The sequence below is a fragment of the Nuphar pumila genome, chromosome 13 (assembly GCF_984573655.1).
Source record: "Nuphar pumila chromosome 13, dmNupPumi1.hap1.1, whole genome shotgun sequence".
Lineage (NCBI taxonomy): Eukaryota > Viridiplantae > Streptophyta > Magnoliopsida > Nymphaeales > Nymphaeaceae > Nuphar > Nuphar pumila.
In genome coordinates, this window is record NC_143261.1 from 88,568,324 (window position 1) to 88,595,195 (window position 26,872).

A 26,872-nucleotide genomic window follows, 5' to 3' on the forward strand; every position below is an offset into this window, starting at 1 on the left:
GCTAAGCCGTCGCAACTTTGCGACGGAAAAAATCTGTCGCTAATTAACGTTTTTCTTGTAGTGAATTTAATATAATTTGTTTATATATAGTATCATATCAATGTAATGTAATTTATAATATAAATAATTTGTTTGACTGTTTCTGAGTTATATTTCTTAATATTGTAGTTCAGAAGTTATGTTTGTGAGCTATACTTCTAGTTGATTCGTCTTTGTGAGTTATATATCAGTGTGTACTTCATATATGATATATTTTACTTTTTTTTTTCAAAATTCACACTTCACATGCACCCACAGTCCACACAGCCAGATGCTGATGCAAAGTTGCACACATATATATTTGTTTTTCGTGTAAATACATATAATTAAATATATTAACATATCAAAAACTTATATTATAAATTTATAATATTTTATGTGTTTCATATATATATATATATATATATGTATTAGTTATATTTTTGGTTGATTGTTTAGCGTTTATGAGTTATGCATATATTGTATAGTTCATGTATTTATAATTTTGTATGTATTAACATATTATAACTTATAAGTATATATATTTATGTATATGTATATATTGTATAGTTTATGTATTTGTTTTTCACATATATGATATATATGAGTATATGTATATTTGTTTTTTTTTAATTCTTTAGAATAACAATGGAAGGGGTTTTTCCGCAAATGCTAGTGGCCCACTCCAAGTTTGACATCTCAAGAATTGAAAGATGTGCATAACATGAAGCGAAAATCTAATGATTTAGCATGAAATTGGGTGTACTCTAAGGATAAAAATGATTTGAATTCTATAACGTGTGGTCAATGTCAATCAACTTATAAAAAAACATATAAAGAATAAAGTAGCATCTACTTGATATTAGAAGCAATGAGAAAGAGTGATAAAACAAATGCAAAAATCAAGCAAGTACTTTCTAAGTACATTGAGGAATCAAAGAAGAAAGATGGAAGAAATAAGAGTTAATATATACGAAAGATCTAAATACATGTTCTCATCTTCCGATTTTGGTGGACCTACTGCAGTTTCGCAGATGTAAGGGCAGTTGAATAATACATTCTGTTTGAGACCACCACATACAAAAAGACATATGAATCTCAACTTTCAAAATGATTCAGAGAAAGGAAGGCCAAAAAATAAACAAACCATGTTACAAAACTGTTTCGAAAAGGAAGAAAGGGAAGCAATGTACGAGTATAGTAGTGAGTGGTTTTATGAAACGAGAATAACTTTACATACAACGAAATTGCCTTCATTTCAGAGTATGATTGAAGTCATAGACCAATTTTGACCAAGGATGAAGCCTTCATCATACTACAAGCAGCGAGAACCAATTTTGAAGAAAGAAATTAAGAAAACGTAGGAGTTTTTGGACTAAGGCAAAGTGTAATGCTCCAAATATGGATGCAGCATAATGTTGAATGAATTGAGCGATACCAAAGGGAGAACACTTATTAATTTTTTGGTTAACTGCCCCTTATGAACAATATTTTGGAAATCGGTTGATACATTTGATGATGTTAAAGATGCAAATTTGATTTTTAGAATGTTGAATGAGATTGTTGTAAAAGTTAAGAAAGATAATGTGATTCAAGTTCTTGCCGAAAATGCTTCTAATTACGTCAAACCAAGTAAATTGTTGATGAAGAAGAGAAAACATTTGTTTTTGGACTCCTTGTGAATCTCGTGTTGGAAGATATAAGAGAATTGTAAGATTTGAAAACTACTTAAAAAAGCAAAACAATTGGTCATATTCTTATACAAACATACTCAAGTGTTGAGCACGATGAAAACATACACACAAAGAGACCTACATAAGTTAACAATGACAAGGTTTGCTACTAGGATTTTGATCCAAAAAAGAACAAAATAAGCTTGTGGTCTACGTTTATTGGAGATAATTGGTCAAAATGCAATTTCTCAAAAACATCATATGGTAAAAGATGTTAAAACATGATTTTGAGATCAAAATTTTGGAAGAGAGTGAGTCGTACTCTTAAAGCAATGGCCTCTTTGATTTATGTGTTCCAATGGTTGATAGAGATCAAAAGTTTGCTAATGGTTACATTTACGAAAAAATGGACCATGTAAATAAACAAATAAAGGTATAATTTTTTTTATTCTACTAATTAGAAATTTTGTTTTTTAATCTTAACTTAGCTTCTATAATGGTTCATTTCAATTCTTTTACTTAATAGGTAAATTTGCACAACGATGAAGTAAGATATGGCCTGATTTGGAAGATAATCGATAAAAGATAGAAAAATCAATTGCACAAACATTTGCATGCAGCAAGCTTAAAATTATCAAAAACACACCTTGAGGCGCAAAAGGCACCTCCCAGGAAATGAAATGGTGCTATCAGCGAAACTTCCACCATGATTTTGTGCCTCTCATGAATCAGACAAACACATAAGTTTGCCTGGGATTATTAAGGCGCGACATGTCGAAATGTTACTTACAGAAAGGAAATAACATTGAGTGGAAAATCATCAGAGATAGCGATAACCAAGAGTCAAGATCATTATATATGAACAACCACCATCAATAACGGGAGTTTAAAATGCTAGAAGAGCCACATATCACTGTGTTCAATAGTTATGAGGTTAAAGAGTTATTTCAAACTCTAGTTATCATCATATTCAAATGTCTTGCATTCTTTCGTCCTTTTACACAGCAATTAAGTTAAAAGGAAAGTAAGATCAATCATTCACAATCTTCAGCCATTGTATTTTCTACTATCACAAATATTTGGGATGCTGCTAAAACCTGTGAGGAGTTCCAAATGAAAAGCCTATTTGAGGTCGTCACCTCCACATTCAATGTAGTTCCCATTCCAGATGGCATGCTTTGGTTTGTCACTCAATTTCTACGGCATATATATATATAGACACACACACACAATTATAGGTATGGTAAGAATCATAAGATAACAGCATAACATAACACTATCTTTAACCAAGTTATCTCACATTCAATCCTCACCAGGGTCTATTCCCCAGCTTCTCTGAGAGTGAAAGAGAGTTTGTATGGTAAGCTACTATCAAGCACCTCACAAAATGACATGGTGCTATCAGCGAAGCTTCCACCATCATTTTATGCCTCCCATGAATCAGACAAAATACAAGTTTGACTGGGATTATGAAGGCATCATGTGAAACAAATGTTACTGACATAAAAGAAAGACATTGAAGGGAGGAATCCTGAGATGCAAATCATAATCAAGCCAAGATCGTTACAAATGAACCACCACCAAAAATAACGAGCTTAAATTGCTAGAAAACCCATATATAATGTGTTCAATGGTGATGAGGTTAAAGAGTTATTTCAAACCTTCATTCATCATCATCTTTTCCAAAATTCCATGCATTGTTTTTCCATTTAGAAAGCAATTAAAAGAAAAAGAACGAAAGATCAATCATTGAAAATCTTCATGGATTGTATTGTCGTCAACCCAAACTCGATAAGGACCCGGTCTAAACCGGTAGACTAGACTAGGACCTTGGTTGTCAAGGGCAGTGCACGGAGACCTAGGCACAGCCCCACTGCCTGGGAGACTAGGTCTGGGCGGTGGGGCCCTATTTTAGCACCTAGGCTGGGACCGCCTAGGCTTAAGCATAGAATCCCGTCTTTTTTCAGTGGGGGTTGACCAAAGGACCTGTATAAAGGGAAAAAGGGGGCCCTAATTTACCACTTTTCCCATGCTCTCTCTCTCTCTCTCTCTCTCTCTCTCTCTCTCTCTCTCTCTCTCTCACTCTCGGTTTCTCACTCTCTTTATTTCTCTCACTTTCTCTTTCTCTCTCTCACTTTCTCTCTCGCTTGTTCTCGCTCTTCATTTTTTTCTTTTTGTCCTTTTTTTCCTTTTCCTTCCCTTTTCGTTTTTTCTTCATCTTGGTTTCCCTACCTCTTCCTTTTTTTTCTTCCTCCTGATATATTGTATTTCAGTTATAGTATATATATTGTATTTCAACATATATAACATTGTATTTCGGCATATTATATATACTACATTTATATATAAGCATATTTGTGTATGTACTGTAATTTATATAATCTGTTTGTAATTTAATATAATTTGTTTATATATAGTATCATATCAATGTAATGTAATTTATAATATAAATAATTTGTTTGACTGTTTCTGAGTTATATTTCTTAATTTTGTAGTTCAGAAGTTATGTTTGTGAGATATACTTCTAGTTGATTGTTTCTGAGTTATGTTTGTTTCTTTGTGAGTTATAATTTTTAGTTAAATATCAGTGTGTGTACTTCATATATATAATATATTTTACTATTTTTTTCAGAATTCACACTTGACATGCACCCACAGTCCACACACACAGATGTTGATGCGAAGTTGCATACATATATATTTGTTTTTCGTGTAAATATATATAATTAAATATATTAACATATCAAAAACTTATATTATAAATTTATAATATTTTGTGTTTGTGTGTTTCATATATATATATATATATATATATATATATGTATATATATATATGTATATATATATATATGTATATATATATATATTAGTTATATTTTTGGTTGATTGTTTAGTATTTATGAGTTATGTATATATTGTATAGTTCATGTATTTGTAATTTTGTATGTATTAACATATTATAACTTATAAGTATATATATTTATGTATATGTATATATTGTATAGTTTATGTATTTGTTTTTCACATATATGATATATATGAGCATTGTTGCTTACTCCTTTTAATTTAGCAAATTTACATATTTTTTTTAAATTCTTTAGAACAACAATGGAAGGGGCTTTTCTGCAAGTGCTAGTGGGTCCACTCTAAGTTCGACATTTTAAGAATTGAAAGATGTGCATAACTTGAAGCGAAAATCTAATGATTTAGCATGAAATTGGGTCTATTGTAAGGATAAAAATGATTTGAATTCTAAAAGGTGCCATCAATGTAAATCAACTTATAAAAGAAGCATATACAGAATAAAGCAGCATCTAATTGATATTAGAAGCAATGAGAGGCATGTGATAAAACAAATGCAAAAATTAAGTATTTTCTAAGTACATAGAGAAATCAAAGAAGAAGAAAGATGGAAGAAATAAAAGAGTTAATATGTACGAAAAATCTAAATACAAGTTCTCATCTTCCGATTTTGGTGGACCTACTGCAATTTCACAGGTGTAAGGGCAACCGAGTAATACATTCGGTTTGAGACCACCACATACAAAAGGACATATGAATCTATACTTTCAAAGTGATTCAGAGAAAGAAAGGCAACAAAACAAACAAACCACGTTATAGAACTATTTTGAAAAGAAAGAAAGGGAAGCAGTGAACGAGTAGATTAGTTGGTGGTTTTATTAAACGAGAATAACTTTTTATAAAACAAAATTGCCTTCATTTCAGAGTATGATTGAAGTCATAGACCAATTTTGACCAGGGGTGAAGCTTTCATCATAACACGAGCAGCGATAACCAATTTTGAAGAAAGAAATTAAGAAATCGAAGGAGTTTTTGGACCAATTCAAAGTGTAATGGTCCAATGCAGTCCACATCTAACAATATAACCGCAAAACACATATCTCAATGATGATCTTGACTTTGGTACATTATCAACGCTTCTGCAGCATTGCCATGCAGGATCTCGTGAAGGCGACATCAAAAAATCTAAAATAAAATTTAACCAATTAACCACTAAAAACAAATATAGGCATACAGATATTCAACAAGTATACATACACAACAAATTTAACTAAGTAAAAAAAAATCAGGTAAGCAACTTAGATGTCAAAGGCATCCAATATAACATTCAACACTATAAGTGCATTTAAGTCTAAAATAGTTAAAGAACCCCAATATGTTTACAATAAGTTTACAATAGATGATGAACTTAAAAGTCCATCATCATCGTTTAAATCATCTTCATCGATATATTGCTAATAATCTTCAGTTTCTTAAAAGCTTGCTTCTTCCTCTTCTTCTTCCACCCTCACCACCTTTTTTGTCGAATATTTTCTTCCTTGGGTCTTGTGTAGCACACGTTTTTGCCCCGGCTCAATGCCTCAATGCGCCAATTATCTTATCAACAAGAAAACATGTAAGCGAAGTGTCATCTTCAAAGATCGCCTCATCTTCACTTGGCCACTCATCCTTTTCTCACTTGGCCACTCATCCTTTACATCGACTTCCCTTAAGATGATGGAATAGAGAACATCTGCTTTGCTCATACGCTCCCCCTACCTTTGGTTCAATCTTCAATTATATTATACAAAAACCAAATCATTCAACTTTTTATCTTTTCTTTGTATGAATCTACAAATATATATATAAAGTTAAAATATATACAAACTGACAAATATTATTTAATAGTAAATAATAATTTTCTCCTTCAAAAGTACTCTAGTTATGTCTATAACTGGATGCACCACATAGGAAGCCTAAAACTCGAACAACAGAGGTTTGTAGCTTGGGACAACCAATGACAAAGGAAATCCACCAATCCACTCTAAAGAAAAAATATTAAATTAGATGTAATTAAAGTATAAAAATTATAAAAATAATGCAAAGTGAAAGTTATACAAAATTAAATAAACTTAGCAAATGTTTGCATTTTCCTTTTGTTTTTTGCTAACTCTATCCTGAAAGGTAAAGTCATTCTTTATCTCCTTATTTGACTCTATACTTTCATACTCATAATATATAGATTGCTTCAAATATAAGTTTGATATGTGCAAATTTTTGTGCAATTGATTGCTCCATCCTTTATCGATTATCTCTTCATCATTGTGCACATTTATTTATTAACTACAAGAATTGCAAGTAATCATTATAAAAGTTAAGTTAAAATTAAAAAACAAAATTTATAACTAATAGAATACAAAAAATAATATTATACCTTTATTTGTTTCTTTACATCGTCCATCTTTTAGTAGATGTAACCCATAGCAGGTTTTTCATCGTTATCAACCACTACAAGCATATCAATCAAAGGAGTCATTGCATTAAAAGCATGACTCACTCCTTTCCAAAATTTTGACCTCAAAATCATGCTTTCACATCTTTTAACATATGACATTTTTGAGAAATTGCATTTTGACCGATCATCTCCAATAAACATAGATGATAAGCTTTTTTGGAATTATATATGCTTTATAGGATAAAAAACCTAGTACAAAACCTTGTCATTGTTGGCCTATGTAGGTCTCTTTGTATGTATGTTTTATCATACTCAACACTTAGTATGTTTTAATTATAATAGGACCAATTGCTTTGCTTTTTTAAAAATGTTCTTCAAATCTTGCAATTCTCTCTTATATCTTCCAACACAAGATCCACACAGTGTGTGGCACAAGGAGTCCAAAACAAATGTTTTCTCTTCTCCATCAACAATGTACCTGGTTTGACGTAATTCGAGGCATTTTACACAATTTGAACCATATCTTTCTTATCTTCTACAACAATCTCATTCAACATTCTAAAAAGCAAATTTGCATCTTTAACGTCATCAGATGCATCAACTGATTTTTCAAAACATTGTTCATAAGGGTCAATTAACCAAAAAATTAATAAGTGTTTATCCTTTAGTATCACTCAATCCATCTGACATTATATTGTATTCATATTTTGACCATTGCAATTTGTATTGGTCCAAGAACTCTTTCGTTTTTTGAATTTCTTTCTTCAAAATTAGTTCTCACAGCTTGTGGTATACTAGAGGCTTCATCCCTGGTCCAAACTGGGTCATGGCTTCAATTATACTATGAAATAAAGACAACTTCGTTATATGAAAAGGTATTTTTGCTTCATAAAACCATCTACCAATATACTCGCACATTGCTTCACTTTCTTTTTTTTCAAGTGGTTCTCTAACATGGTTTGTTTGTTTTCTTGCCTTCATTTCTCTTGATCAACTCAAAATTACAAATCCATAGGTCCTTTTGTATGTGGTGGTCTCAATCCGAATGTACTACTAGGTTGCTCCTCCATTTGCCAAACTGCAGTAGGTCCTTCACCAGAATCGAAAGATGAGAACATGTATTCAGATCTTTTATATATATTAACGGTCTCTTTGTTATTTCTTTTATCTTTCTTCTTCTTCGATTCCTCAGTGTACTTAGAAAGTACTGCATTGATTTTTTCATTTGTTTTATCATGAACCTTCATGTTGCTTCTAATCCCAGGTAGATGTTGCTTTATTCTATATTTGTCTTGTTTATAAGTTGATCCACATTGACTGCACGTCACAGAACTCAAATCTATTTTATCCTTAGAGTATGCCCAATTCTATGCTGGATCATTAGATTTTTGCTTCAAGTTATGCACATCTTTCAATTCTCCAAATGTCAAACTTGGAGTGGACCCGCTAGCACTTAGAGAAGAAACCCCTTCCATTATTATTCTAAAGAATCTAAACAATAAAAAACAAGTAAATTCGCTAAATTAAAAAGAGTAAGAAACAATGCTCATATATATCATAAATATAAAAAACAAATACATAAACTATACAATATATACATATACATAAATACATATATTTATAAGTTACAATATGTCAATATATACAAAATTAAAGATACATAAACTATACAAGGTATACATAACTCATAAACACTAAACAGTCAATCAAAAATATAACTCAGAAACAGTCAAATAAATTATATATGAATTACATACACTGATATGTATATATATAATAATATAAATGAAACACACAATCAGAATATTATAAATTTATAATATATGTTTATGATATGTCAATAGATATAATTTTATATATTTACACAGAAACCATATATATGAGTGTACCTGTGAATCAGCATCTGGGTACGTGGATTGTATATATTTAAACAGAAACCATATATATGTAAATGTGAATCAGCATCTGGGTATGTGGATTGTGGGTGCTAGTGAAGTTTGAATTCTGAAGAAAGAGAAATAAAATAGATCATATATGAAGTACAGACACAGATATATAACTCACAAAGACACAAACATAACTCAAAAACAATCAACTAGAAATATAACTCACAAACATAACATCTGAACCAGTCAACCACAAAATTAGCTAAGAAATATAACTCAGAAACAGTCAAACAGATTATTTATATTACAAATTACATTACATAGATACGGTATTATATATAAACAGATTCTATTAAATTACAAACAGATTATTTATAAATTACAATACATACACAGATATATTTATATATATATACAGTATATATAATATATAATATGCTGCAATACAGTATTATATATGTTGAAATACAGTATACGTAATATATATAATATAACTTAAATACAGTATAATTAACTGGAAGAAGAAAAAAAGGAAGAGGACAGAAAAACAGCAAGAAGAAAATTAAAGAGAGGAAAAAGGAAAAAAGGAAGAGGAGTCGGAACTGAGACAGGAGAGAGCAGAGAACAATAGAGTGAGAGAAAGAGAGACATTGAGAACTAGAGAGAGGGGGAGAAAGAGAGGAGGGTGTAACTATTGGTCCTCTTTTTCTTCTTCTTGCAAAAAGTCGAGGGACAGTGAGAACGAGAGAGAGGAGGGTGTAACTCTCCTCCTTGCAAAAACCCGAGAGAGAGAAGAGAGGGAGAGAGTGCAAAAAGGGGGAAATGGATAAATTAGGGCCCCTTTTCCCCGTTTATAAGAGTTGTTTGGTCAACCCAAACAAAATGGCACTGGTCTAGTTTTAGACCTAAGCAGTCCCAGCCTAGGCACCATCTAGGCACTAAAATAGGGCCCCACCGCGCAAACCTAGTCACCCAGGCGGTGGGCCGCGCCTAGGTCGCCTAGAAGTCGGCTTTGAAAACCCAAGTTGTTGTCATTAAAGATGGCAAGCTCCGCAGGGATGGCGGTGGACCGGGTGAGGCGGGGGACAAGGTCTCTACCCCTGCCTCGTCTCAAAAGTTTGCTCTCTATGGCCCTATATAACTCATACATGGGTGAAGCATATAAAGTTCATGTTGGCACTTTCTTGAAAGTCTTCTTTGTGCTTCTATTGTAGAGCAGTACATAAGTTGTAAAATAAGTCTGAAATCAGACATTAAACCCGAGATATTGGTGGGGGGTTTTATTGTTGGTTATTTTAACTATAATGTATTATGTATGTCATTTTTTTTGGATATTTTGTAGATCTATAAGTTGGTAGGCAGTAATTTGATATGGAAAAGGAAGAACCAAGAACTAAAAACCAATAATTCAATTTCTCAACCTTCAAGTTCACATAGTATGTCTCAAGCTCTGGTAACACCAGTTGATAGCAACTAAGTTTCACTGAAAATTAATGAAGATCAATCAACTAATTCGGGTGCATTGGCACTTAGATAGACAAGTAGGCATAACATTTCACTAAAAAAAAATTGGTCAAAAGGATAAATCAAAGTGTAATCATTGTTATAAATGTCTTGCTGGTAGTGCCAACGTTGAAACTACTCATTTGCATGATCATATTAAGATCTCTCCTAGGATTAAGTGTAATAATATTCAACAATATATTTTAGCTACAATGTTGAGAAAACAATAGAGAATTGACATCTTGCCATGATGATTATTCTACATAAATATCATCTTAGTATGGTTAATCATTATGGGTTTAGAAAATATTCTAATACTCTTCAATCCTTATTCAAAATGATTACTCGAAACACTGTGAAGAAAGATATTCAAAAAATTTATAATGTGGAATGACACAAGACAATTAAGTTGGAAAAAAACTAAAAGTAGAATTGTCATTACTACGGACATGTGGCCATCTACCAATCAAAAGAAGAGATACATCGCTATCATTGCACACTTCATTGATAATTCTTGGAGTTTGCAAGGTTAAATCATAAAGTACTTGTTAAATGTCAATCCCTTTTTTTTTAATCCTTAGTAATGTGTTTTTTCAATATCAATATTTAATCATCTTCGTTATATTACGTTTAGGTTTTTATATGTGCCTTATCGGCATACCGAGAAAGTTCTTGTTGACTATTTGATGAACTGTTTGGTCGAGTGAAACTTTGATTGGAAGTTAAATAAGTTTGACTATGGATAATTGCAACATTAATGATGTCGTTGCGTATATTTTGTTGGATAAGCTTTCATTTGCTTCATTAATATTACATGGACGATTGTTTCATATGCGTTGTGCATGATTATCTAGGATGGTTTGACTGTGATTGAAGAAAAAATTAAAATAATTCATGCTAGTGTTGCTTATTGGACATCTCCCAAGAAAGTACAAAGATTTGAAGAGGTTGTCCATCATATGCATATTTCAATTCTCAAGAAACTTGCTCTTGATGTTAAACTCGATGAAACTCAATTTTTCTCATGCTTCAAACTACTTTGCTTTATAAAAATGTTTTTGATCGTTTGACCTATCGAGATCCTCACTATAAGTGTTGTTTGACAGAAGAGGATTGAGAGGTGACACAAGATAATTGTGAGAAATTAGAGTTATTTCATGGCACAATTGAATTATTTTTATGTACAAGGCATCCTAAACAAATGCCTACTTTTCAACTAATTGTGGAATTAAAGTTGAGATGACTAAGTGGCTCAATGATCCAAAAAATGTGGTAAAAAAACATAATACTTAGAATATTAGAAAATTTTAGTGAGTATTGGAGTGTAATCCATGGTATTACCATTTTAGATCCAAGATACAAGTTGAGTATTATTACAAGATTTATGAAAATACGAAGGCTTTAAATAAAATCACGAGGATTAATAATCTTTGTTTGGAGTTGATTAGTGGATATGAAAAACAGGAAAACAACTCCAATGAACCTCAACTTCCTACTCAACAATCAAGATAGGGATCCAAATGTCCACTAATTGATGATCTTTCTGAATTTGATAAATTTATACAATCTAAAGATATGAAAAAAGCATGTGGGAGATCGAAGTTGGAACATTACTTAGAAGATGGGATGATGAGCCTTTTCTTCTTAATACTTTGAATCCATTTTCATGATCCTTGTCTCACTAATAAGAAAACAATAAAAAATGAATATAATATCAATATGTTGTTGTGCCACCAAAATCTTGAAATTAGCAGTCATGGAGTTGTATTTTGTTAAACTGGCATGAACTTTCATGGTTTTTCCAACACGCAAAAATCAAATGCTAGAATTTTTCTTCCAAATAATAAGTACTGGTTGAAGAACCTTGTCACTCATGCAACAATGAAAGAGTCTAATATGTAGATATTTTACTGAAACAAAAGTCTTGTTGGTAAAGCTTGAATTATGATCATTCTCTTTGAATGGTATAGTTGTGTTCAGGACCCCAAGTAATGTCAAATTCATTGACTTGACAGCAAGAACTAGGGTAACAGAAGTACCACCTTCATCAAACTTCAATTAGAACACCAGTTGAGCTACTACATTGCAAAAACCATGAAAATTCAACTTGTATCTTGGATCTAAAACAGTGTTCACTCTCATAATACCATGGATTACTCTCCAATACTTACTAAAATTTTCTAATATTCTAAGTGTCATGCTTTTTACTACATCTTTTCGATCATTGAGTCACTTAGTCATCTCAACTTTAATCTCACAATTAGTTGAAAAGTAGGCATTTGTTTAGGATGCTTTGTACATAAAAATAATTCAATTGTGCCATGAAATAACTCTAATTTCTCACAATTATCTTGTGTCACCTCTCAATCCTCTTCTGTCAAACAACGCTTATAGTGAGGATCTCGATAGGTCAAACGATCAAAAACATTTTTATAAAGCAAAGTAGTTTGAAGCATGAGAAAAATTGAGTTTCATCGAGTTTAACATCAAGAGCAAGTTTCTTGAGAATTGAAATATGCATATGATGGACAACCTCTTCAAATCTTTGTACTTTCTTGGGAGATGTCCAATAAGCAACACTAGCATGAATTATTTTAATTTTTTCTTCAATCACAGTCAAACCATCCTAGATAATCATGCACAACGCATATGAAACAATCGTCCATGTAATATTAATGAAGCAAATGAAAGCTTATCCAACAAAATATACGCAACGACATCATTAATGTTGCAATTATCCATAGTCAAACTTATTTAACTTCCAATCAAAGTTTCACTCGACCAAAGAGTTCATCAAATAGTCAACAAGAACTTTCTCGGTATGCCGATAAGGCACATATAAAAACCTAAACGTAATATAACGAAGATGATTAAATATTGATATTGAAAAAACACATTACTAAGGATTAAAAAAAAGGGATTGACATTTGACAAGTACTTTATAATTTAACCTTGCAAACTCCAAGAATTATCAATGAAGTGCGCAATGATAGTCATATATTTCTTCTTTTGATTGGTAGATGGCCACATGTCCATAGTAATGACAACTCTACTCTTAGTTTTTTCCAACAACCTCATTATCTTGTCTCATTCCACATTATAAATTTTTGAATATCTTTCTTCACAATGTTTCGAGTAATCATTTTGAATAAGGATTAAAGAGTATTAGAATATTTTCTAACCCATAATGATCAACCATACTAAGATGATATTCGTGTAGAATAATCATCATGGCAAGATCTCTCTGCCCAGCATCTTGAACAAATTGTCAATTCTCTATTGTTTTCTCAACATTCACTATAGCTTTGTTTGTAGCTAAAATATATTGTTGAATATTATTACACTTAATCCTAGGACAGATCTTAGTATGATCATGCAAATGAGTAGTTTCAACCTTGGCACCACCAGAAAGACATTTATGACAATGATTACACTCAGATTTATCATTTTCACCAATTTTTTTCTTAGTGAAATATTTTTATACAACTGATTTATGTCTACTTGTCTGTCCAAGTGTTAATGTACCCAGATTAGTTGATTTTCATTAATTTCCATTGAAACTTTGTTGTCAGAGCTTGAGACATATTATGCCTACTTGTCTATCCAAGTGTCAATGTACCCAGATTAGTTTATTGATCTTCATTAATTTCCATTGAAACTTGTTTGTCAGAGCTTGAGATGTACTAATATGAACTTAAAGGTTGAGAAATTAAATTATTAGTTCTTGGTTCTTCATCTTCCGTATCAAATTACTACCAACTTATAGATCTAAAAAACATCTACAAAAAAATTGACATACATAATATATTGCAGTTAAAAATAGCAAACAATATAAAAAACAACACCAATATCTCAGGTTTTCTTGTTATTGGTTGTTACCTTACTTATAACAGATATAAATGAAACAACCAAATCATGGGAGGGGACAAATGCAAAAATGACTTGAAATTTGTTCTAAAATATAAGTCAAAACCAAGTTGGACCGAATAATTGTAATACATATAATCCTGGGACCGTGTCTGCCAGTAGCTTGAGATAAAAACCAAGAACATAAGCACATTAATCATAGCTTTAGCAGTAGATAATGATCTAACTTAAGATTCTACCATATTAATATTGTCATATTCAAAAAACTTGAACACTGCATTACAATGAATGCCTGTTTCCAAACTTATTTTACAACAATTTATGGATTGCTCCACAAACTTCAAAGACTAAACAGATATCCAATGTTTCACCAGAAGTACAAAGAAGACTTCCAAGAAAATGCCAGCATGAACTCATTACTATTTTGTTTAAACTAGAAGATACGCATTCCTTGTTCCCTGTTGCTCTTCTCGAGTTGAAATTTCATCATAGACATCACATCATATAAGTGAAATTTAACTAAATTGCAAAATGTTACATGCATATCCTTAGATGCAAACAAATGTTGAAATTGTAGGGGCAATAAATATCATTGCAAGAAATTGTTGAACCACTAGATAACAAAAAAATACCAGATTTCATGTCAAACACAATCAACACTGCCATATTTAGAGAATAGCCTCTCGAGCTCGAGTTGGCGAGTTTAACAGAGCCATTGTCCATTCAATAGCTCCAGGGTTTTATTCTTTCCAATAACTCATCCCCCTCACCCCACCCCACCCCACCCAAAAGAAGAGAGAGAGAGCCCATGCAGAAATCGCCATGAGAGAGTGCGAGAGAAAACTCACCTAGTTTCACACGACGATGCCTCACCTTCTTTTTTTTCCTTCGTCTTCTTCACGTTCTTCGGACATTGTAATCATCGTTTTTAGATTGGCATAAAGGCTTTGCTCCTTGTCTCCCTCTGAAACGGGGACAACACAGTGGTTGCAGAGCAGCACCAAGAAAAGGGGCGAGGCAGAGGACGCAAGGGTGTAGATGGGGGCAACACAACAGCTGTTGGCAAGAGGGGGGGGCAAATTGCATATGTCGGTAGAAGCAACAGTCATTTCAGGATTTAGGGTTAGTATTAGAGTTATATATATATATATATATATATATATATATATATATATATATATATATATATATGTGTGTGTGTGTAAGAGAGAGAGAGAGAGAGAGTTTTATGTAATTTTATTAATTAACTTAGGGTATTTTAGTAATTTTATTGACAGGGATGGGGCAGGGCGAAGTAGGGCAAGGGAAAGTGTAAGTCCATCCCTGCACGGGTTTTGATTTTAACCACCATCCCCATTTCATGTCTGCCCTCGATCCAAACGAGGTGAGGCGGGGTGGGGCCCCTATTCCCTCCAGTCTAGTGCCATCCCTAAAGCTTTGGTTCATCCCTTAATTTCTATTGGCTTACGTTATTATATAATAACAACATAATTTGAAAATATACAAGAACATAAGAGTTCAGATTCCTATAAGTCAAATTTCAAGATCATTAAATACAAATGAAAGTCATGCAAATGATAAAGCAATAAAAAAGAAAACCAGCAATCAAGTCTCAAAATCATAAAAGGAAAACATGGATGAAGTTCTAGAACAGAGTTGATCATTTCACAAATGACCATATCCAATATCATGATGGGTACTATCCACAGGGCCATGCAAAGTTAAGTGTCCCAAACAATTCTCAACTAAGAACACCTATGAGTGAACGTGGTCAATAAACATCACTTAGGTGTCGTACTTGAAGGACATGACATAGATACTCATGAAAGAACAGCCGGAGAATAAGATTGCTCACGCTCTAAAACACACATCTGATATTGTCAAAGAAGTGCAAACCCAAATATTTCCGGTTACAAACCTCAAAAGTCAAAGGCACAACCTATATAAAAGAAATATTAAGAGGCATATTGATGTCCTCCTCCGCATGGAAGCACTATCTTGGGTGTTTTATGCAACATCATAAATCTCAATATGGGATTCTCTTGCCAACGGAAAATCTAATGCTATGTCACCGGGACTCGGCCAACTGGGTGTCGCACCCGCGTCAACGCGACGCGAGTGCACGTGCGGCACCCGCTGTGGTCAACCTGATCCTGGGTGCGGTCAACGCACCCAGGGTCATTTATGTCCAACTTTATATATATATATATATATATATATATTATTTTTTATATTTTTGCCCCACCCCCGCACCCAGGTTTTTTAAAGTGTTGCACCCCCGCACCCATGTGACATACATCTAATGGTAGATTAAAAAAGAAGTTTCTTCTTTTTGGAAGAAAAAAAGTGGGAAAATATAGGCATATTCAAAATCTAAACTTTTAGCAAAATATAAAAACTATGAAAAGTGCTAATGTCACGACAATATCAGGACAAAATCATGATACTCTGAATGTAGGTGATATTTCATGAATATTGCCATAAAAGCATAATGTTATTGTTTGTCTTAATATACTGCAACAAAAACCTGTCAAAGGTAAATTTGACATGGGCAATGGACACCATCCCATTTTGCTTTCTAAAAAAAGTATTCAGAGAAGGAGATACAGCAAAAGATGATAAGTTTATATGTCACCATATGTCAAAGGCAAATTGGCATGGGACAACAGACACCACCCCTGATTGATTTCTGGAGAAAGTATTCAATGATAAGGATTACGGAATATAGTAGAAGATGAATAAGTTGAACTGGCCATGACTCACACAAATGCCTTCAATTCCCATAACAGACCACTTAGAGTGCACGTATGCAATCAAGACAAATCTTGCAACCCATTCTTCTCATACTCATGTGAAAAAAAATGACAATAAAATTGAATGTCATTGGGAACTTAAGATTACCTCCTAACAGCAAGACCACCAAGAAGTTTGTAACGAAGAGACTCTGCTTGAGCAATAGCACACATAGACCGCTATTATTAACCTTCTCAGCATATAGCTCCACACTGTTCTCTGGGAAATTAAACCTCTTCTGCACAACTGATGTTAATTCTCTGATCCTCCTCCCATTTTCACCTGTAAATCCAACTCCATTCAAATACCCATGCTTGGATAAAGAAGATTCAACAGCAACAACAACATTAAAATATTAAAGAAACTAAAAAGTTAGTGACCTTACCAAGGACATTCTGAGTTCTGGTGGCTCGGATAATGATCTCTGTACGCATGGGAGTAACCCGAACTTCAACACCAGAGTACCCATCTTCTGCAAGCTTCCTGGTAAGGGCTTCATTTAGCTCAGCATAGAAAATTCCATCTGCAACAAACTGAAGCAGCAAATTGCAAAATCATAAGCGAAGCAGGAGCAACTAGCAATAAAAGACATCGAACTAATAAAGAAACTATGTTGTAGTCACGTCATGGTTTATATCATCCAAGTATGCGGAAAGAGGTAAACAGTAATTGCATATACAGTTAGATCTAAACAATTAAAGACGGTAGTATACATGGACAGTGCGAACCTGATCTGACAGTAGATAAGTAAAACATGTACAACCTATCTTGATGATCTTTAGAAAGAAAGAAAAAAGCAACAAAAAAACAAATTAAAAGAAGAGTGACACTCTTGTGTTTTTAATTATGGTGGTACATTCTTAATTTACAGGGATCTAATTTCCAAACTCAAAAACCAACCTTTGGACCATGTTTAGCATGATATATTTACTATTTTCATGTGTTCAAGTAGGCTCCAACATGCTGCTTTCGGCCGCTCACAAAACAAAAACATTTCAGAAGCCATTTGTACAGTAAAACTTTGAACGAAAAAGATAAATGAATAGTTTTAAAAAGAAAGGGAAAAGGACAAATAGCATCCAAAAGAATCATCTAATTCATCATCCAAACACCAAAGAGATCAGGTCTACGATGTGAAGCTCGCCTCTTGTGGGGAGCTTGCAATTTTCAGATTGACTCGAGCAAATCTGGTTTTGGGAAAAAGAACAAATATATGAACCCACAGAGAGAGAGGGAGGGAGGGAGAGAGAGTCGCAAGGGTTTTTAGGGATAGGGACTAGGGAGAATACCTTCCGCTTCTTGCTAATCTGAGTTGCCATTCAGAGAGAGAGAGAGAGAGTTTAGGGTTTCCGAGGCCGAAGAAAAAGAGTCCAAAAGGATCATAAACCCTAGCGGGAATCGCGTCTTCCGGCGTAGAAAGGGTTTCATCTTATTGGCCGGTCGATGACGGAAATAACCCTCCATCTAACGGATTATTTACGAAACAAAGACAACAGATCGGGTGATAAAGCACATCACCATCGCGCTCGCGGTAAGGCATCGCCGCCGTCCATGTAATGATCGGTGGAGCGCAGAGAACATGGGTCGGCAAGAGTCCGATGTCAAATAAAAGAGTGGGCCGCTGCCTGGGTTGGCTCCGAAAGCTCGACTATGCAATTGGCTAGATCGACCATGTTGGAGCCAACTAAAGGACTCAAAGGTCTAAAAGACCTATCCCTGCATCCACATCTTTTAACTCAATATTTGCGAAAACAATGCTATTTTTGTAAGAGCGGATCCACTTATCAGACCCGGTCCAATTACTAACAGCCACGCCGCGCCTTCCCCCTTTCAAATGTGGGGGGGGGGGGGGGGGGGGGGGGGGGATTTGGGATGGCCAGGTCACTCGATCATTCTCTTTATTTTTTGCAGCACACAGGCCCTCAATTCAGGGTACAATTTCTAGAGTAAAACTGCACAAAAATAACATATACATGCCGTTCAACTTTTGTTTCACTGTACACAGAAGTTGTGTTATTTATGTTTAGTGTTTGGTTTACATTTGCAGACATCTTGGACACACATCAATAATGGGTCGAATAACCATGTTGGGAATCATACGACTCGATCTGCCTCACCATATGATTATTTAAACATATTTATTATATATTTGAGCCCTAAATATTAATCTTGGATTGAATCCAAATATCAAAAAAAGTGTAAAACAAATAGGCAAACATATTTTTTATGTACAAATGTTATGATGTGGATCATATTGGATCCAATTATGAAAGTATGTCAAAAATATATAGAATTTTTTATCTTGAATATAGATCTCAAATTTGATTTATATATCAAAATAGTATCAAACTTATGCAATTTGAAGAAAAAAAATGGTAAAAAAATATAAATTCATTAGAAAATAAATGTATTCATACATTAGTTCATTAACAAATAAACTTGCTCATTTAATCATTCATTTGTTTATTAAAGAATGAAGCTACCCATACATACATGCATTCATTCATTAAAAATAAATGTGTTCATATATATATATATATATATATATATATAGGTTTTTAAACCCATTTGGTGTTAAACCACATGCTAAATAGGTTTTTAGGCTTTTTTCATTTTATTTTTAAATTTTGACCTTACAGATGTGACCCATGTACTTGATTTTATAGGGATAAGCTGAAGTGTTTGATTCCAACACATGGGTGGGTTTTCATAAAGTTCAAAAAATTAACAGTCCAAAATCTTTGTAAATTTTTTAAGCTCCAAATATCATTTTTTCATCAAAAACACATGATCCAGGTGTGGATTCTTAGTAAATAGTCCATGCCCAACGCATTTATAGGGCTAGGACCACATAAAAAGCACCGAAGAAGCAGAAAAACCCATTTAGCATGCGATTTTACACCAAATGGGTTTAGCACAGACTTATTACTATATATATTCATTCATTCAAAATGAACTTGCTCATATATATTCACTCATTTATTCAAAATGAACATGCTTATACATTCATTCAATAATGAACATATTCATACATACACACATTCATTCATTAAAAATGAACAAAATATGCACATACATTTATTCATTTTACTCATTGAAAAATGAATTTACTAATGCATTTTTTATTTCATTCATTCAGTAATTTTATTATATAATCATTCATTCATGCTCATATATACATTTATTCATTTAATAATAAATTTGCTCATATAATAATATATTTATTTATTAAAAAATGAACATGTTCATGCATTCATCCATTTATTTATAAATGAACTTACTCATGCATACATTCTTGCTCATACATTCATTTATTTTATTTTCAAATGAACATACTTATACATTGGTCCATTTCAAAATGAACCCACTTATATGTGCATTTATTTCATTCATTCATAATAAATATGCTTGTATATATTCAAAATCGAGTATACAAGAGAGTATCATTTATTTCATTCAATCCAAAATAAACATACTTATACATATTTAAAATCAGGTATATACAAGTGTATACAAAAAACCAATTTGTTATAAAAAAGTAATATAACAATATATGAAAGAGTATCATAGTATGTGAGGGGATATTGAGTCAGATAAGAACAAAAAATCAAGTCATATGGTATGTCAATCACTCACCTTAGCCCCAAAAAGTGCATATTACTCCAACAAAAAAATACATCAAAATATTATTAAAAATTTAGAAAACCATGAAGAGTAACATGACAAGAGAATTACAGTATTCCCTTGAACATCGTCTAGTCTCTCCTAGGTGCACCTCACGTTGTTGCACCTCCTACTATATAAACTTTTTATTTGCCATGTACTCTTACAATTGGCTATTAGCTTATTAAAAGTTGATAATGATTTGCATAATGCCCCATTATATATGTGCATGTATGGTTGACATGCCTTTTAATGATGGTAAATGTTTTTAGCCCTCTCGTTGAATACAATATAATATCTATGATAATGCATTATCATCTCGGCTCTTGAAGACAACAATATAATTTAAACATATAAAGTTGTTAATCAAATACACATAAAATATAAATTCAATTAAAACACTTTTGCTAATCATGTAATTGCAATCATGAAACTCATGCAACAAATAATATATTTATTGTATTGCCAACCATTGTAAATTTGAATTGGTAGTGCATACCATGATTAACTAAATGTCTTGTATTTTCCTCTTTAGATTCAGGTTGAAGTATAATATATTACCATTTTCAATTGTAATTTGTTGTCATATGAGTTCTTTTATAATATAAAAACATGTGATAGGAATGTTGCATGAACAAAATTTACTTGAGTTTTTATGCAAATCAAAATCTCAATTCATGAAGGAACAACTAAATTACGATACTCCTATAGATATATGCTACAAAAGTAGAAGCAATAGAAATAAAAAAAATTAATTCACAATTTCAAGAAAAAAATAACAATAATTCAACATATACTCTAACTCTGAATATGTATGGAAGCTTAGTCGAGTGTTATATGGTTTAAGACATATTCTATGAGCATGGTTTAAAGGATTCAAGGTGTACTTAGAGAAACTCAATTTTATTGAGTCATATGCATATTCATCCATGTTTATTCGCCAAGAACGTGAATTAAAAATGTACATTCTAATATATGCAGATGACATAATTGTAACGAAAAGCTTTGCACCGAAGGTTGGAAAAATCATTAAAGCCTTTGGTCAAGAGAATTCAATTAAGGACTTGTGCCTTTTGCACTGCTTCTTGGGCATTGAAGTTGTTCGGTACACGTCAGGGATTGTTTTGACTCAAAGGAAATACATTACGTATCTCGTGATTAAATCAGGTATGGTAGACTGCAAAAGTGTTGTCACACCTGCAACTGCTAATGTTTTCATTTCAATTGTTTGGGGAGAATTATTACAAAATTCAACTCAATATAGAAGTATTGTGAGAGTTTTTTAGTATGCCATGTTTACTCGTCCAAACATAGCCTTTATTGTAAGTAAGGTTTGTCATTGTATGCATGAGCTCACACAGGATCATTAGACTCACATCAAACAAGTTTTGTGATATCTCAAAGGAACACTCAACTATGGCTTACACGTCAAGCAATCCAACAACCCTAAGGTTGCCAGATTCTCTCATGTTGACTAGGCATGTTGCCCGAATGACCCAAAATCCATTGATGGGTACCTTACTTATATACAACCCAATATGTTATCATGAAGTTCTTTCAAACAACATGTAGTTGTTTGCCCAAGTACGGAAGCTGAGTAAAAGGCCATTGTAGGGGTTGTCTCATAATTAATGTGGCTTAACAATTCTTAAAGGATTTAGGTTTTTAATGTAAAGTCTCAATACTCTGGTGTAACAATCTGGGAGCAACACATTTAACAACCAATGCTAGAACAAAACATATAGATATTGACTACCACTTTGTCAAAGAAAATGTTGACCAAGGTGATGTGCAAGTCTAGTTTGTCCCATCTGAAAATCAAATAGCAGACATCCTTACGAAGGCTCTATCTGGTCTAAAGTTTCAATATTTCAAAGACAAACTGAATCTTAGAGAGACTAGTTTGAGTGTGTGTGTGAAGGAAGATCCAAATTTAGTTCCTGGTTGTATTGTATTTGATCTCTACCAGACATGCCCATACGTGGAGGTGGATCCTCAAGTTGAAAATATGGATCTCAACTAGGACTCTCATTTGAATAGTGGTTTCAAATAAGGACTCCTCATAAACAAGTTAACTAAAGCAAATAATGACTCAACTTCTAAGAAGAGGACATGTAAATAGAAAACAAGTAATCCCAAGGAGCCTAGTTATATCTGGGTCTCATTATGTATGGAGAAGTCACGAAAATATGTATCACTTGGACCCATATATACAAAGAGGAGAGACCCTCTCTTTGGTTTGTAAAGAATCAAGAGAGAGAGAGAGAGAGAGAGAGAGATCTCATAGTGGACAAAGGTCACAGTTGGACTGAACCACTCTAAAATCGTGTTTTCCTTTCGTGTGTGTGTGCGATCCCCAAGCCTCGTGTCTTTACAAGCCCTCCCCATCTAACAGTAGGTTGCCATATGAGAATTTGTCGGTAGCTTGGCCATGCCTTGTCAAAAAAAGAAAGAGATGATAAAGGAGAAGGGACATCAAGGCCCTTCCATCTCTCCCCTACCTCAGCCAATGGTAGTGGTGCCTCTTGCTTGGGTGCACCATTCGGTAGCAAGTCGTTATTCGACCAACGGCCGGTGGATCCTTTGTTTATGGCCTCTGTGAAAGGAGGCAGACTGCTGGTTGTGGGTGCCTTAAGTGGGAGTGGGAGGGGATGCCTCGGGTTTGCGTTATGCTCCACTCTCTTGATTCAAATGCTTCTCACGTAATACCAGAGCTTGATCTTGCCCATTGTTCTTTTCAATTGAATGCTGCATAAACTCCACGAATATGTTAAGAAGCATGATGTTTTCTCCTCATTTGATTGAACTACTTGGCCTAGCATAATAAGACTTATGTTAATCTCTACCACAGTCTCTTTTAAGGACATTGATTATGCCAACAATTCCATCACTACGTCCTTCTCTTCGACCATGATTTTTGCCACATTTTCTTCTTGATCGCTTTCTGACATCACGCAAGATCGAGATCTTGCTTTGATACCACTTTGATGCAAACCAACAACTCAATTCATGAAAGAATAACTAAGTTATGATACTCAAACAATGAAAATAAGGATAAATTAATGCATAAATTTTAAAAAAATAGCAATAATCCATTAGCTCTAATTGAGAAACCCCTATAATGAGTATTTATAGGGAAACACAATAAACTCTAAGCCTATTTTGGATCTGAGATAATTCCAATACATTGATGTATCCAAATCTAAATAAAACGTAAATATGAATCATAAACTATAACTAGACCTAAATGCATCTCTTGGACCCGGGTCGCATGTTGTTTTGTCCTTGCATCACCAACCCATTAGGGTATACCAGAACTTGTCAAATAATATATGGTCAGGTTGAGGTTTTGTCGAGTCACGGAAATGTAATCTCATACTTGGACCTACACAATTTCAAAACTTTATTTTTATTAAAGATACTTATAAAATACTTGGGTCGACCAGGTACCATGCAAAAAAAACTGTTTGGTTCAGGCACCTGGTAAAAAATCATGACCCAAACCCGGTTTGCATATTGCTCAGGTCAGGTTCGGGTTAATCAGAACATTATTTGGATCAATGTTTTTTATGCATATTCCCGATAATTCGGGTTTAGGTCGGGTACCCGATACAAACCTGACTCATTGACAAACTCATTATTTTGTATGTTCTCTGGGTTCAACTCATCAACCGTTCCATATACTAATGGTACCCTTTAGATCTGATTTGGTTTATAATGGGACTTCCTTCTTTATCACCAAACTCTCACCCTATAGTATTTGATATAGATTGGTCTAGCTCAAACCCGGCCCATGGATTCAATTAGTATATGGAACTAAGTATGGTTTGTGAAATTTCATTCTAGACTTGGGTTTCGATTAAGATAAGTGATTTTGCAATGTAAATAAGATAAAAAAATCATGATTATATCGATTATGGATGGGTCTAGTTCATGCAATTGTTATATGAATGAAGTATGTTTTTTCTTACTATGGACCTGATCAGACTTAGTTTTGGACCCAGTAACAAGACCTCAAGTTAGACTCGGGTTCAGTCCCACCAGAATCTGAATCAGATCTGACCCGTTGATAGCTACACTGACATTCCACCTATATAAAAAGAAAGTGGGAGGTGGGAAGGAATGATCAAAAAGAGGCAGACTGAAGAACACAGTCTCTGCAGTCCCTTCACTCTCTCCACTGACCCAATAACCCTCCCTATCTGTTAAAATTCAGCAAATAATGAGAGAAGGTGGGGAAGCAAAAAAAAAATGGAAACTAGGGTTTCCTGAAAATAGTGGATGCATACAACATGGGCAGTGGTGGAGCACCCTTTGCAGTCGGTGATGCCAGAGACATTGCCAGAGCGGCGATCGATGGCAGCTCCACCATGTTTTTTGACATCCAACAGGACAAGATTGGCAAAGATTTATATAATAGAGATGGTCAACTTCCAATGGACAAGCAATTACTACGTGTTGCTCTTGCAGGACTCAATTTAAAGCAAAATGAGTAAGGGGTCTAGTATCTTAATTTTGGAGTTGCCAACAATATTACCTGAGGGTAAGTTTTTAACATTGATTCCTTATCATGGTAAAGATAGTATTGTTACTGTAGATGAGACTCATCACCCCATATCACATACTCGAAATGTGTTTATTCTTTTGTCTAAATCCAATTCCATAAATCTCTCTAATGTCTTTTTTGTTCTCAACATCAAGAAAAATCTCATTTTAATTTCTAAACTTGTTGATAATACTAATTCATGTGCGAAATTTACTCATTTCATTGTCTATGTCAAGGATATTCACACAAAGAGGATATTCGCAGAAGGGAAAATATCAGAAAACATATACATCTTTAAGGAAGATCCTACATCTAAATCAGGTGATTTTGTTTCGAAGGTTAATATAGAATTGTCCAATCCATCTGTCTTGTTTAACTCTCTTTAAAAAAAAAACAATGCTTAGCACAATCATTTTGCTCATTGTAGTCATGGTTTTATTAAAAGATTAGTCTCTAGTAAGTTTATTCCCGAGTCTAGTTTAGAGTGTGAGTTTGTCAGTGTTATCTGACAAAGTTGTCAAATTGCAAAGAGTCATGTTCTTCATTTTAATTCTTTGAATGAAAGAGCTTTGGAACCTTTCGAAATTGTGTATTCTGATGTATGGGGGTCTGCACTCGATGCTTCTTCTTCTGGTAGTCGTTACTATGTTTCCTTTATAGATAATTTTCTTATTATACGTAAATATATTTTATGAAACATAAACATAAAATGTTCAATATATTAACAAAGTTTCATATGTCATTCAAAAACCAATTCTTCATGTGAATCCTCAATTTCTAGTGTGATGGTGGAGGCGAGTACTCTTCGAAGAAATTCATTACTTATCTTGAAAATAATTGAATCAATAAAAGAGTAACTTGCCTTTACACACCTCAAGAAAATGAAATTGCATAAAGAAAGCATCACATATTATTGAAAGTGCCCTAGCAATGTAGCATGACAAAAAAACTCCTTTATGTCATCGGACAAAAGCCTTTCACACGAAAGCATCCTGATTCTGATTCTGATTCCATACGAGCTTATGGCGGCATTTGTTACGTTAATTTAGATAATTTCCAAAGAGATAAAGTTGAACCTAGAGCTCATACTTACAATTTTGTTGGTTATGTTGATAACTATAAAAGATTCAAGTGCTATGATGTCAAGAATAAATGTATTCACATTTCTAGAAATGTAGTATTTGATGAGAGTTCCTTTGAGTCAGACTCCAATGCAGAATAAGTTTAGCGAATAAAGAATGGCAACATTGAATATTATCAACCATGGTTAGATCAATAATTGTTTTCAACAATGTTGTAAGTATTGTACTGCATTATATGATACAGTACGAGACATATCGTAACTATGGTCTAACTAGATATGATATACACATGTATCATGATACGAGTGTGTATCATACCCGTATTGGTTGTATCGTATGATACAACCTCATATCATATTATACAATATGATACGTGTCTGGCACAATTTAAAATGGCCAAAACTCATCTTTTTTTTTATTTTGGGTTTTAAAGACCTCCCTAGGGCCAATTTTCTTATTTGTGTACAGGCTTTTAGATAACCCACACAACCTAAGAGGTGTGAGAGCGATTTGGGGGATGATTTGTGCCCAAGAGAGAGGGCTTTTGCGAATTTCGTGCATTTTAACCATTTTTTCACTTATGGGCTAAGGTAACAAATCCATAT

At 33.4% G+C, this 26,872-nt stretch overlaps 2 non-coding genes and 1 pseudogene across 3 annotated transcripts in view; all 3 read right to left on the minus strand.

Moving 5' to 3' along the window:
* Nucleotides 1-18,341, minus strand: part of LOC149819051 (small ribosomal subunit protein uS3x-like) — a 33,858-nt pseudogene extending 15,517 nt beyond the window's left edge. The window contains exons 1-3 of the transcript XR_016427132.1: nucleotides 18,266-18,341; nucleotides 17,362-17,509; nucleotides 17,085-17,258 (exon numbers count right to left, since the gene is read on the minus strand). The product of XR_016427132.1 is annotated as a small ribosomal subunit protein uS3x-like (transcript). The remainder of the gene's footprint in view (nucleotides 1-17,084; nucleotides 17,259-17,361; nucleotides 17,510-18,265) is intronic.
* Nucleotides 2,307-2,448, minus strand: LOC149819056 (small nucleolar RNA snoR83). The gene has a single exon (XR_016427502.1). It is a non-coding gene; the product is annotated as a small nucleolar RNA snoR83 (small nucleolar RNA).
* LOC149819057 (small nucleolar RNA snoR83) lies at nucleotides 3,043-3,159 on the minus strand. Its single transcript, XR_016427489.1, has one exon. It is a non-coding gene; the product is annotated as a small nucleolar RNA snoR83 (small nucleolar RNA).
* Nucleotides 18,342-26,872: the final 8,531 nt, after the last annotated feature.